This window comes from Oryzias latipes, chromosome 8 (assembly GCF_053564925.1).
Source record: "Oryzias latipes strain Hd-rR chromosome 8, Olatipes_Hd-rR_3.1".
NCBI classification, from domain to species: Eukaryota; Metazoa; Chordata; class Actinopteri; order Beloniformes; family Adrianichthyidae; genus Oryzias; species Oryzias latipes.
The window spans coordinates 24,594,312-24,607,173 of record NC_136244.1 but is presented as its reverse complement, the minus strand read 5'-3'; the positions used below and the strand labels follow the sequence as shown (position 1 = coordinate 24,607,173).

At 41.7% G+C, this 12,862-nt stretch overlaps 1 protein-coding gene and 2 long non-coding RNA genes across 3 annotated transcripts in view; 1 reads left to right on the top strand and 2 right to left on the bottom strand.

The window, feature by feature from the left end:
* syt3 (synaptotagmin III) overlaps nt 1-5,135 on the bottom strand; it is an 83,966-nt gene extending 78,831 nt beyond the window's left edge. Inside the window, exons 1-2 of the mRNA XM_023957342.2 lie at nt 5,078-5,135; nt 3,594-3,682 (exon numbers count right to left, since the gene is read on the bottom strand). The gene's annotated coding sequence lies outside the window, so the exon portion shown is untranslated. The remainder of the gene's footprint in view (nt 1-3,593; nt 3,683-5,077) is intronic.
* A 126-nt stretch (nt 5,136-5,261) lies between these two features.
* On the top strand, nt 5,262-12,641 carry LOC144994328 (uncharacterized). The gene is made up of 3 exons (XR_013657826.1): nt 5,262-5,398; nt 5,475-5,585; nt 12,522-12,641. It is a non-coding gene; the product is annotated as an uncharacterized LOC144994328 (long non-coding RNA).
* On the bottom strand, nt 9,041-12,085 carry LOC144994327 (uncharacterized). The gene is made up of 2 exons (XR_013657825.1): nt 9,751-12,085; nt 9,041-9,486 (listed from the first exon to the last, which is right to left on the bottom strand). It is a non-coding gene; the product is annotated as an uncharacterized LOC144994327 (long non-coding RNA).
* Nucleotides 12,642-12,862: the final 221 nt, after the last annotated feature.

Here is a 12,862-nt window from a genome sequence, read left to right as displayed (position 1 = left end):
AAATTGTCCCTCAGTGGGCTTTCTGTAAGGTTGCATGAGGGGAATCAACCAACAAATTCAGAAAATTGATTTTTTTTTCCTTCCCAGCAGCAGGAGAACGTGGAACGAATTGATATCCTGGAATCACATTGGAGATCGAATCAAATCAACAAAAAGTCAAATCAGATCTACCAAAAACAAAAGATAATTAGACAAAGATCTGAGAGGAAACTGTCATGAGGATGACAAATGTGCACATTTAAGGTTTCAGCTCCTCTTGATGCTGACAGAGCCAACAGTATCAGTTATATAAGTGAACCCTGTGGCCTTTAGAATGGGCACCCTGCTATATAAGTAAACATAATGATTTTCCAAGAAACACAGCTGCCGTCTTTGCTTCTTTAATTTCAATCACTTCTTCGTCTCCATTTTTAGTCTCAAGGTTCTTCTACTTTGGGTAAGGTTGCCAAGAAAAAAGCGAGCACCTTTACTTTTAAAAGCACTGATGAATTAATCATATTCCTTGAGTGAGTCCAAATAAGTCTTAATGGGGCCACAGCAGAGGCAGCATGGAGGCCTGGACTGAGTTCTCCACGAGAGAACCCTGCAGACCCTGAGCTGAAAATCCACCATGAACGGAAAACTAAATGAAGCAAGGATCCAACCTGTTATTCATTAAAATACTACCCATGGGCTTCAATTAGGTTCAGCTGGAGAATGTTTTTATCATGTATATCAACTAAAGTGTATATTTTACTGTTATCGTTAGTATTTTTAATTATTTAAAGTGTATTTTTATCGTATTGAAGACAAATGAGCAAAATGATTCTAATAGAACATTTAAAAAGTTTTATAGACACTACAAATCAGTCTAATGTTACTTCTAACAAGTATTTTTTTACTTTTCAAATCAAAAAAAGTAACAAAATCTAGATGTATTCTAAACCTTTTTTCGCATTTTTTACTCGGGAGAACCGAAGAGCAACTATCTCCTGGGCTTTTAAGGATTATTTGACTGTTCGATGTTCATTTCCGGTAGCAGCAATTAACAGCAGCCAAAAATGTAAAACAATAAAACAAAGATTTAAATTGACAAAAGTAAAAAAAATTAGCATAAATAAATAAATATTAAAGAAACAAGTGGCCATATTTGACCCCGTGGGATCTCCAAGGTTAAGAATAATATGTAGAGCATTGCTGAACAGTGGATAACAATTTATTTCCAAAGAAAAAAACTGCACTTGCAAGATCCGAGAGCACAGACTCCAGAAAAAACGACAAACTAAGAGTTCCAAAGCATAGAAAAGAGGAGGACAGAGGGAGTGAATGACAAGAACAAATGACAAGGAGCTAGAAATGATGTGAGGTTTGTCTGCAGGACACACCCACATGTGGAGGAGGTTAATATGTACTATTATTTAATCACTTAGGATGAAGGTAAAAAGCTTTGAGGGAACAAAAAATAGCCTACTTAGGATTTAACACAGTAAAAAACGTTGGAGATTATTTTTATGCTTTAAATAATTTTTCTTTTTTGCAAAAGTTTGCAAAAATCATTCAAGTCCTAAATCTAGATTGAGATAATGTTTTCATGTTTTGGACAAAAAAATATTCAAGTGAACAAAAATAATGTGTTTTTCGCTCATTAAGAGAAAGATGATTATGTCCTGTCATTTGAAAACAAGCCCATATCCATCATTATTCAGTATTTTTTTTTAATTCAAATGAAAAAAATGAAAATGTACTTCAAAAGAAAGTACAGCGCTTCTAACCTTTGACCTGCTGGAACATCCACTCCTGTGCATTCTGCATGGCAGCTGTTTTCACCGATTAAATAAAGGAAGACAATCAATTCATAATCGCACTTCACATGAAAGAGGTATAAAATAAGGAGGGAAAATTAACATGACGTTGCTCAGAAAATGACATTAATGAATTATCGGCTCGTGAATTAATTTCCTCGTAATTGTGCTGGAAACTCTGAAGGTTTTAGAAGAGATGGAGGAAAGAAAAAAAACGTGTTTAGGAGGACCCTGCAGCGCATGACGATTGACTGATAAATGAGAGTAAACAGTGACCTCTGTTAGCTGTCACAGCAGAGCACAGAGAGGATGAGACATAACAGAAAAGGGCACACATGCAAAAGAGGAAAGCAGCAGAGAAAGACAAACAAATATGAGGAAAAAATGTAAAGCTTGTCTGGGAGCTGCTGCTAATATAGACCTGAAGAGGGTTTATTTCTTGATGGGGCAATTTATCGTTTTTTGCGACCACACTTTATTCCGCACATGCAGGATTTTAGCACACATGCATGTTAAAAACACGTGCATACATAAAAGAAAGTAGAACAAGAGGCACTGGAGGGGAGAAAATCCCACAAAGCGAGATTAAAACTGACTAAAGGCGGCTTTGCACTGCAATTTTCAGCTGCCCCAGATGAAAGACAAGCAACAAAAACCTTTTTTAAAGTGATGTCTTGAAATATAGCAGTTATAAACTGACAATAAAAGCTCCTGTGATCAAAGGAAAAGGAGAATTCAGCTGTCGTCCCCAAGCAGAGCAGTCTTTACACATGTGTCTGACATGAATGTGAGGGTCTTAGTTTTCTGTTTTTACAGAAGTTCACTGTCTTAGACCTGTCTTAGGAAAAAGCTTAGAACTCAATAAGACAAACGGAGTCCAAATTAAACTGTTTATAATGCAAATAGACACAAAATGTAGAGATTAGGGAAGTGCCACAGGGAAAACCGTCATGGCTTCATACTTCATCAGACTGACCATAAATAATTATGTAGCAGAATGCTTTTGTTGCATGAATGAGCTCTCACTCAGCCATGTGTGGAGGAGCTGGACATCCCAGATCACACAGCCACACAGACTGTCCGCACTTACCAGCTCTGCCACGACAAAGAAAAAAAAAACATTCACATAAAGCATCGGTGGTTTGGTCCTGCTGATTGACACAGCTGAGGGGGACGCTCACGCACAGCCAGGCTGTCACACGCATGAGCAGCCACGAGTGCGCACACATCTGCCTGTTCAGCGACAGGAAAGACTCAAACTCCCCAAAACCCCAACATGGAGCAGCCCACATGGAAAGACTGCACACAAAGAGAGAGGTAAAATATGCACATTAGTCATGATGATGATCCTTCAGCCTCAAATGGTGTGAAGCGAAAACCCCCACATGACTGCATCACCTTCCAGATGCAGCGCAGCCACAGGATGAGACGCTGGTCATGGAGGTTATCACTGCACATGGCCTCCTGTTATTTCTGCCATTAATCATAACATAGACTGACTTTTGGGAGCAGTTTTCCATAGAGATGACATTTGGTACCTTTATTTATTTTTTCCTCTGAAAACACACACGAGTACAAATATTATAGAGCTTTGAATTAGTCCACCAGAGTCAGAAAATCAGCATTTTAGCTGCTGAGGATTGTAGTTTCAGATTAGACGACACCTGTTGTTCACTTAAGGAGACTTTCCTGATTTACTGTCAAAGACAGCAGGACGAGTTACACAAGAAACTGAGCTTTACAAATTCATCAGAGGTCTACGTGTTAAGTGACGTCAGCACAGGACTAACTGTAATTAATGGAGCCCATTACCTCATCTGAGCAGGGTCAATGCAGAGGGGCTTCTGTTGGAGAATCTGATGGATTATCAGCCTGGTCTGAAGGTCTGTGTCCATTAGATCCTTTCGGTTTATAGCAAATAAAGATGGAAAAAAAAGAATTTAATGCAAAGACATTTTAAAATACGAGTCTAAAAATGTGTCTTAATGGGTAACACGCACAAGAATGAGTTTGGTCATGAAAAGATTTAGTTTTAGCTTATTTACAGACATGGAGGGTGAAAACACATGACGATGCAGATCAGAGAAGTGCAGAGAAGAACATCAAGCCGCTGCACGACCCTTAAGAAAAAATGTCAGGAAACTACATAAACACATGAACGGGGCTTTTTCAAAGCAAAGACAAGAAGGCATGTGCCTTACCAGTGCTTTGGGATTGACCTGTATGGGTGCTGCGAGTTTTTGGGTGACCCGGGTTCGTAGATCCACATCTTAAGAGGAGCGCAGGTGTGTCTTGGAGTTCCCTCGAGGCACGAGCCTCGAGGGAACCACAGACGCTGCTCCGATCCGCCTGTCGATCTCATGCTCCGATCTTCCCTCACTCAAGGGAAGTCTGAACAAGACCCCAAGATTTTTAAACTCCTCCACCCACTGAGAATGGCAAACTACCATTCTCTGGGCGAAAAACCATGGCCTCAGATTTAGCAGTGCTGACCCTCATCCCCGCCGCTTCACACTTGGCCGCAAACCACCCCAATGAACGCTGGAGGTCTCGGCTCGATGAACCCAACAGGACAACATCATCTGCAAAGAGCAGAGAGGAAATCCTGTGGTCCCTAAACCAAACCTCCTCCGGCCCTGGCTGCACCAGGAAATTCTGTCCAAAAAAACTATAAACAAAACCGCTTATAATATTCATAACAACTAAAATCTTTTCAACACAAGAAGCCTTCAGGTCTGACCTGTTTGCTCAGCTGCTTGAGTTAAAAAAGTTAAAAAAAAGACAAAAAGAGAGAGAGGATTTGCATCCACATCAGATCTGCAGCTAGATGCAGCGTTCTCAGGATGCAAACAAAATGTTTTACAGTCTTTGTTTTCCTTCACTGCTCGTGAAACAAAAGTGTGCAGTCTGTCGAGAGTGTAAAAACCATCATGAATGAGAGCAGAGATGATAATGAGAGAGTTTGGAAAAGCACTGTTGACTTTTTCGACCTGTGCATTCTGCAGACAAAATATTATTGCAAACATAATTACAGCTCATTGTGGATGCAGCCATAAAGAAGGTCTATTAAATGAATGAAGCCCTTAAAGATTCAATGCAGTATTACATCTGTCTGAGAGGGGGGGTGTTGTATGTTCCACTGTAAGTTAACGTCTGTTGAATAAAAAAGTTTCTAACTTAACTGCAAAAACCAACGTTTGCTCTGGTCACACAATTCCCACTCCTGATCTCCTGTCGTGGCATTCCACAACTAATGTCATTATGTTTGTTTTGTGTGTGTGTTGTCAATTTCTTACCCAAAGACTTCCTTGATCACTCTCAGCCTCATCGTGATCACTCGTTGCCATGACAACTCTCTCATAGGAGCGATCGCCCACCTCTCTCTGTCTTCCTCTTTTTTTCCTGGCTGTCTCTCTCCTTCTTCTGCTGCTGCTGCTTTTTCATTTTCTTTGTCGTGACACCCACTCACCCATCAACCCATGCAATCACCCACTTTGATTTCTAAACAGGGGAATTTAATTGTTCCCTTTACCAAAATGATCTACCTTTCTTATTTTTTTTTTTTTTTCTGAGCGTGTGACATCTGGCAGAGAAGCCCCTCCAGCAAGATCTTGGAGGTCAGTTCAGTGTCTTGTTCTCACTCTTTAGGGTTTTTTTTTTTTAATTTTCATGCTACTTCTCTTTTGCCTGCAGCCATTTCAACAGCGACAATATAAGATGTGTGATAAGATCAAAACTTCAAAGTCTTTTGGTGGCCAAGGCTCTCCCAAGAGTGTCGCTTCAAGTCATGCCTAGTCCATGAAGGTGACATCCACTGGATTTGTTCCAGTGTGGAAATGTTAGAGCCAGTTTTGAGTGATAGGGGTCAAAGTTGTTGGACTTCTTTTCCGAACAGAACTTTCCGTGAGTTCCAAATTTTTGAAACTTTTGGGAAAAAAGGCAGCCTTGGCTGGCATCCAGTAAATCCTGGTCAACAGGTCAACAGCATGAAGGAACCCCTATGTGTATGATGGCGCCAACCTCGAATTGCCGTAAAGCCCTTCAACAAGAACAATCCCAATTTTTAGGTGTCAGTGGCTGCATTTCCATCACACATATGCGCAAAACTCTATCAAAATTCTAGAAATATTTAAAAAAATACTATTTTGCAATTACACTGTTTCCAATAATTCAAAATTATGAAAAAAAAACACAAACCACCTCCAACGATAAGTCATTAATAAAATGAGACCGACGTGAGGAATCCTCTGATTTACAGCAGAGACATTTAAATTTCTGCCACAGCACTGGCGCTAATTGTCGTCCATCAAAGGAGACGTTGGCGTCCTATTCAGGACATGGAGCGGCGAGCTCCTTTGGCGTGGGATGAAGCCATTTTGGGAAATTGTGGTTGGTGATTTTACAGCAGAGCTGTGGATCCAACAGTTCCCCTTTTGATGAGCTGTTTCATTGCAGTTTTGAGAAATATATAAATTTCGATTTGCCTAAAAAAAACACCTCTTCTAAGAGCAAAAACTTTTTTTTTTTTTAATTTTTGTGTTTCCATTAGTTAAATTAACATCGCAATTACAATTTGCACAATTTTGTAGTCAATGGAAATGCAGCAATTGACAGGATTTTACTTTGAAGGCTCCTGAAATCAACCACTTAATCAATCACTAAATATATAGACGATATTTCATCAGCATGTTGTAGATTTTACAGTGGTTGACATAAAGGAATGATGAAAGGAATTATTTAAGATCTAATTTAAAAAGGTGTATTTTTAATTTCTGTTAAAAAAATAAACGACTATACAAATAATAGATACAACCCTTCACTAATTCATCACCAAACTCCTCTCTTCTGTTTTTGTGACAACAATGTAGATTTAAACTTAACTTTTTGGCTCAGTATTTCTGAAACTCACCACAGAGTAAACATAGTTAGTACTGACTTGTCAAGGAGCAGCTCCTCCACATATATTTCCTATAGGGGGTCAGCTCACAGAAAAACTCAACAAATTCGCTTCAGTTTCAATTCGTGGTTAAAAAAAAACTTTTATGATATTTTCCTGTAAGGGTTTTGGTTTTTCGGGCCCATTTTCTGAGTCTTCTACTATATGTTTCATTAAAATTTGATGCTTTTTTTTTTACTCTGTGGAAGAAGAATTTCACTGAAATTTTGAGCTAACCTTAAATGATTTTAAAAGTTAAAGTTTCCCACACATTACTTAAAAAGACGGTCTGTTTCTCTCGATAATTCAGAAAAACAAATAAGTAGAATAACTAAAACAAAATTTTGAACTGGAACTCTGAAGTTTAATCAAAGTGAGGGAAGCTGCTGAGTTTTTCTCTTCAAGCTCGCGACTGCGTCATTGTGTTCATCTCGTCACTTGATACACAGTTATTATGGAAGATATTGATTAAAGCTGCTTTAAACTGCGTGCATTAGCTTCCCTAGTTTGGATTTACTTTGCCCGTCAAGCTTTCGATCACTTATAAATCACCAGAAAGTCCTACTCTTTGCAAAAGCTTTTTTTTTTGCTTCATTTAAGTGATGAAAACCAGACTTTCAGACTTAATGTGAAAAAAAGCAGACTTCTGCAAGATTTTTCTCCTCTTGGTTTGTCTGGGTTATGAATTTTTGAGGGCATCAAATGTCAGTCTGATTGGTGGGAGAAAAAGCTCTGACTCACTCCAGGCTATGCTGGAAGTTGAAGCTGTTGTTTTCTGCGATTCCGAGACAGAATAATTTGTGTGACTTTGAGTTTCTGTCTGTAATTTATTGTCTTGCTGTGCCACTGTGGAGCCGTGGTTCTCCAGTAGAAAGCCACATGGTTGATCTATTAGTCTTTGTGTTAAACATTGTGTTTCCGGGGAGTTTGTCTGTTCGGGAAAAGTCCACCTCGGCCGCAGAGCTCAATCATTTTTGTTCTTCTACAGTGACACACTTTGGTCTATATTTCATGTCCCTTTGACTAAACTGCTCTGCTGTTGAGATGCCCACATTAAAGTTTGATGCACTCCTTGTGTATGGATTTAGCTGCCATGCCAGCAGAGCACTTTGCCTTGAGAGAGAAATTAAACCCCCGAGGTTATTCTAAGATAGATTAAATAGGGAGGAGAGCTAAGACTGTTGGGCTCGTGGGAGGGGCGCCACCCAAATATAGAGAGTCTGCCAAATGCCAGCCGGGCAGAAGCAAAGAGGCCGGCCTTTCGGATTCCTGCCGGCGTGGGGGGGGTTGCAGGAATTCAAGGATGTGTGCAGAGATGTCTCTCCTGCTTGTGTCTGTGAGTGGGCGTGCTCGAGTTTGTCTGCACAGGTTGCACACTTACAGATGAAAAGCTTCAATCGCTTCTCTGCTGAAGAGGAAAACTGAGAAGAGGAAAAAAAAAGAAATGTTTGCTTTGGCATTGAACTTGCTTATTCGTGTCTTTTTCTGATGTTCCTGAGCTGAGAGTGAAGGCAGAGGTAAACAAAGGCAGGTAGAACACAAAACACCTTCAGAGGACGGGATGAGGGGGATTAGGGATGGGAATCGTTCAAACACAGAGCGAGAAAACCTTGTTTGCTACGTCTCACATGTTTGGTTACTCGAGCTGATGAGCAGCAATTAGACAGCAGTTAATTAACTCTGGCCATCAAACTGAAACTGAGGGAAAGGAGGAGGAGCACATGAGCTAGAGGGGGAAAGAGTTGGGGGGATTGAGAGAGATGGTTGAGTGACCTGGGAAGCACAGACGCTGTTATCGTCAGGGGAAGTTCATGTGTGCATGCAAATGAGGGGTGTGTACCTCCAGATGGGACCGTGCATGTGTGTGTGTGTGTGTTCCAGCAGAGGGAGCTGTGTAGGTCCGTGTCACTGTAAGTGCTCTACATGACCATCTGGCTCTCTCTGTCAGAGTGGATGCTGAACCTTCAGTTAACCCGCTCCCTGCCAGCATCCTCGGCTCACGAAATCAGCCCATTAGTAGATACCATATTGTCTGACTCCAGCCACATGGAGAAAAGCCTCCATTCTGTTTGTTTTCATCTCAGGAAACTAATTGGTGAATAGTTTGGACTTCATAATCCCGGGCGTAGATGAGTGATGGTGCACTGCCTGAGCCGCTGTGGCTCCTCTCTGACCAGACTGGGCCTCTGGCCCAGGAGAGGAGGGAGCAAACGGTTAATTTCGCATTCTGAGTGCTGATGCAGTGTTCCAGCTGAAGCCTTTGGAGAATCTCCTGCTTTCTCTCTCTCTCACACATATACACACCCACAAATGCACACCACACTGTTTGCCAGGCAGCTTGCTGCCCCCGCTTTAATTAGGCTAATTGAAATGCGAGAATAACCATTTTCTTGATTGCTAACTTTTTTTTTTTTTTTGAAGTGGGGCGATGAAATGAAAGCCACACTGAAATGTAAAGAAGAGACAGTTCTGCCTTTTTCCTGCATCACATCGGACCCTCTCCACTTGAACCTTTAGCATTCTAGTTGTTGCTTCCTTGCCTCTGCCCCCCCGGGAGGGAAGCGTCCCCCGCCAGTGGCTCCAGTGTTGTTAAGCCAGAGAGTCAAGTAAGATTTTCCACACATCCTTGAGACAAATTGTCAGACACTCTTTGCGCTTAAGTGCTTTTGGCAGGTCTACAGGTGGTTGGGCAGCTTTTCCTGTGTTGATGGGTTCTCTGGAAACCCACTGTGGACCTTTAGCTGTGATGAGGAGCGTCCCCAGGGCAGTCTGTGTTCACAGAAAACAGAAAAAAAACCCAAAACAAGTGGGTTTTGGGGAGAATAAGCCATAATTCTGACTCATTTGCATGCATTTTCCGACAGAAAGACAATAAAGTCATGGATGCACATGCTTTTTAGCCGTGCAGAAGAAGCTGCAACACCTCTAACATCTATTATGCTGCATGTACACATTATGCATACACACAGGCATTTGCAGATCAATGTGATTTCCTCAAGAACATCTCTAAACGTAATGAGTCATTGAACTGACTTCTGCTGCTTTCTTAATCTGGCCGGTGTCAGCAGCGCTCTCCATGGCAACCTGAAGTTCTGGTTGTCACCTCTTGAGATATGAGGAAATAAAGAAATTTTCCCATCATGCCTCCACTCCACAGGGATTTTTTTTATCCTGAAGTCAGGCCTGTGAAGGTTTGTGTTGCTGATCTTTTAGCGCCCTCTGCTGAGAAAAGAAAGAATTTCAAGTCAAAGAAAGGCAGAACATTGATCTTATTAAAGGAGTGTTTGTAGTTGATAGAGTTGCTTGGGTTCATAAACAACCATGGATTGGCTGTGTGGGGTCAGGCCTGCTCTGAGAAGTATGTCCGTGTATTGACCTGACAGAGATCAATACCAGACTGAGGTTCATTTAGAATTTTGAGAGCTTACTGCACCATTGAACTTCATGAGGTTATTAGCATGCAAATGAGGAGTTTCCACTTTGCTCATTCAAACTAAAGCCTGGTGACGCCTGCATATTTACACTGCACCTCCAGAGTGAATAAAATACATTTTATTGCAGAGTTTTCCAATTAGTTCTTTCAAAATAAAGGTCACTTTTAACTGAGATTTAGATTGACAGATGTAGTTTTGCGTCTGAAGTGCGAAATATCACATCAGCCGTTCATATCCATGTTATGAACATAACATGTTCATATCCATGTTATGTTCGTATCCTAAACAAAATTTGTTGTCACACATCATCCTGAGCGAGACCTCATCTGAAGAGCTTTTCAAAATAAACAACTTTCTGGGTACTCCTGTGTTCTAAAAAGCCACAGCTAATTATATGACACAGTCTTTGTTCCACTGTTGAAGCTCCAGATCTCCTGACCATGACTCAACAGAAGCATCAGGTAAGGTTCAATGCAACAACGTCTGTTCAGATGAAAACAAATCATTATGCTGATGTGGAGACAAGGCACGAGCATTGATGAAGGTTCTTTAGGTGCATACAGATGTGCTGCATTGTTCAAACCGCCACTTTCAATGAAAAGTCTATGGAAATGCGCCTAGACCAGAATTTTGGGCTTCCATGTCTAAAACTCCCATGATTGAGCGTGAAACGCAAGTTTTTAAGTGAGGTCACAGGCTCTACGGCGGTTACTATTCGGGTGTTCATTAATTGTCAATTCAATTCAATTCAATTTTATTTATATAAACCAATATTACAACAATGGTCGTCTCAATGGGGTTCATACCGGTATTATTGTCTGCTGAAAGTTCAACCAGTTGAACATTATCACGCTGAACCGCTCCAACGCAGCACTGTGACCAATCAGGAGCTTGGATTTGGTAGTGACGTGTGGGTGGCGTCCACTTCAAAACACGGAACAAAGGACAAATTAACCATAAGGGGTTTGTCTCTGTTCAGAATAATATGAGACCAAGATGGACATTTATAGGAACAAAGCTTTGAAAACGAAAAACCTGGAGGAAGAGTTACGGGATTTTCACCAGTTTGACATTTCCCTCAGAGCCTCTACCCATTGTAGGTGGCTTTTTCTGATGCTCCAGAGCTGAGAGTGAAGGCAGCGGTAAATAAAGGCAGGTGAAACACAAAACACCTTCTGTTTACTAGCGAACGAGCGCTAGTAAACAGTAAAAACACAAAAGAAGAAGAATCCCCTCCCTGCCGCTACCATGCGGGTAGCGCATGTCTGGGGCAGTGTAACACAACCGGCTGAATACAAATTCATGAAACCATGTATCTAACATATGTGCGTCTTAAATGCATCACAGTGTGAATACAGCTTCACACTGCCGCTACAATCTGCGCATGGATGAAATTTCTGTCTTCCGTGATACCTGCTGTGTGATATGGCCTACTACTTCAAAAGTGTTTCTTGCAGTCGTCATCCGTCAAAGTGCGCAGATGTCCTTCCACCGACGGGTCTTCAGAGGGGAATTGGGTTTTGAGCTGTTCAAAAATTTTGGACGGTTGCAGTTCATGCATGGGTATCATGCGTCATGCATGATATCTCTACCAATAGTGGCTGGTTGGTCGCTAATAGATGCCAATCTCAAAGAGACGCCAGCTCCTCTTTAAGAGCCTAGTGGTCGATCAGAACGCAGAAGCCTGAAATTCTGGTCTACACAGCTTAATCACCAGTAAATGCAGCCGGTGTGCAAGCACCTTAAAGGACTTTTCAAGTATTTACCACCGATAAATAACTTTCATATCGCGTATACGGTGCACAAATCACACGAAAGGTTCTTAGGCCTAATTGATGCACGACTCACTAATAAAATGCACATTAACAGCCCAATAATCACGCACGGTTGATGCATCACTCGCGCAGTGTGTGACGGGTATGTAAATCTGCTGCTCTTTCACCCTTCCTGCTGTCTACAGTGACGGGGGTCTCCCGCTGGGTTCTCCCCAGCTGCGGCTCCAGTTGGGGGTCCCCGTCTCGGCCTTCAGTCACACCTGAAACCCGCCTCCATCTAAATCCTTAAAGTCATTCACCTTCAACTCTACTCACCTACCCTCACCGCTCAACTTGACTTCCTTTCATCAAATCCTCTTAGTTACATTTTTTTAATGAGGCCCTCTGACCTTAAACTGATGAAACTGAACTCATATGCATTTTCTTTATTAGTTCAGCTGTTAAGATTTTTTTTTTTTACTACGGTGATGTGTTAGAAGGTTGAAAGAGGCGGATCTAAGCTGAGAACAACAAAGCTTGATATCATCCTTTTCTTTCTGAGTTCTCTTCTTCATGAGGTGTTTTCTGTGATGACATCAGTGTCGTTTCATCCCAGGCTTCTCGTCTAGCAATCATCCCATTGAGTCACCCTTCTGCAGGGCTCCCTCGTGGTCGTCTGTTTCTGCGGTGACTTCATCGACTTAGAGCGTGGCTTGACCCGGACACGGCTTTCCTGACACAGACATGCAGCAGACTGGTGGCTGCTGCTTCAGTGTGGGGACGACTGTGACACACGGCAGCTGTGGACGTGTTGGCAGGCAGGTCTGTGAGTCTGAGCTGATGATGGCTCACGCATCCTCTCCACGCTGTTCCTGTTCCCTCATCCAAGACTCAAGCACTTGATATCTGAGCTGCAAATTTATTCCCCAAACTGTTTGGAAATTCAGTCAGTTTGCA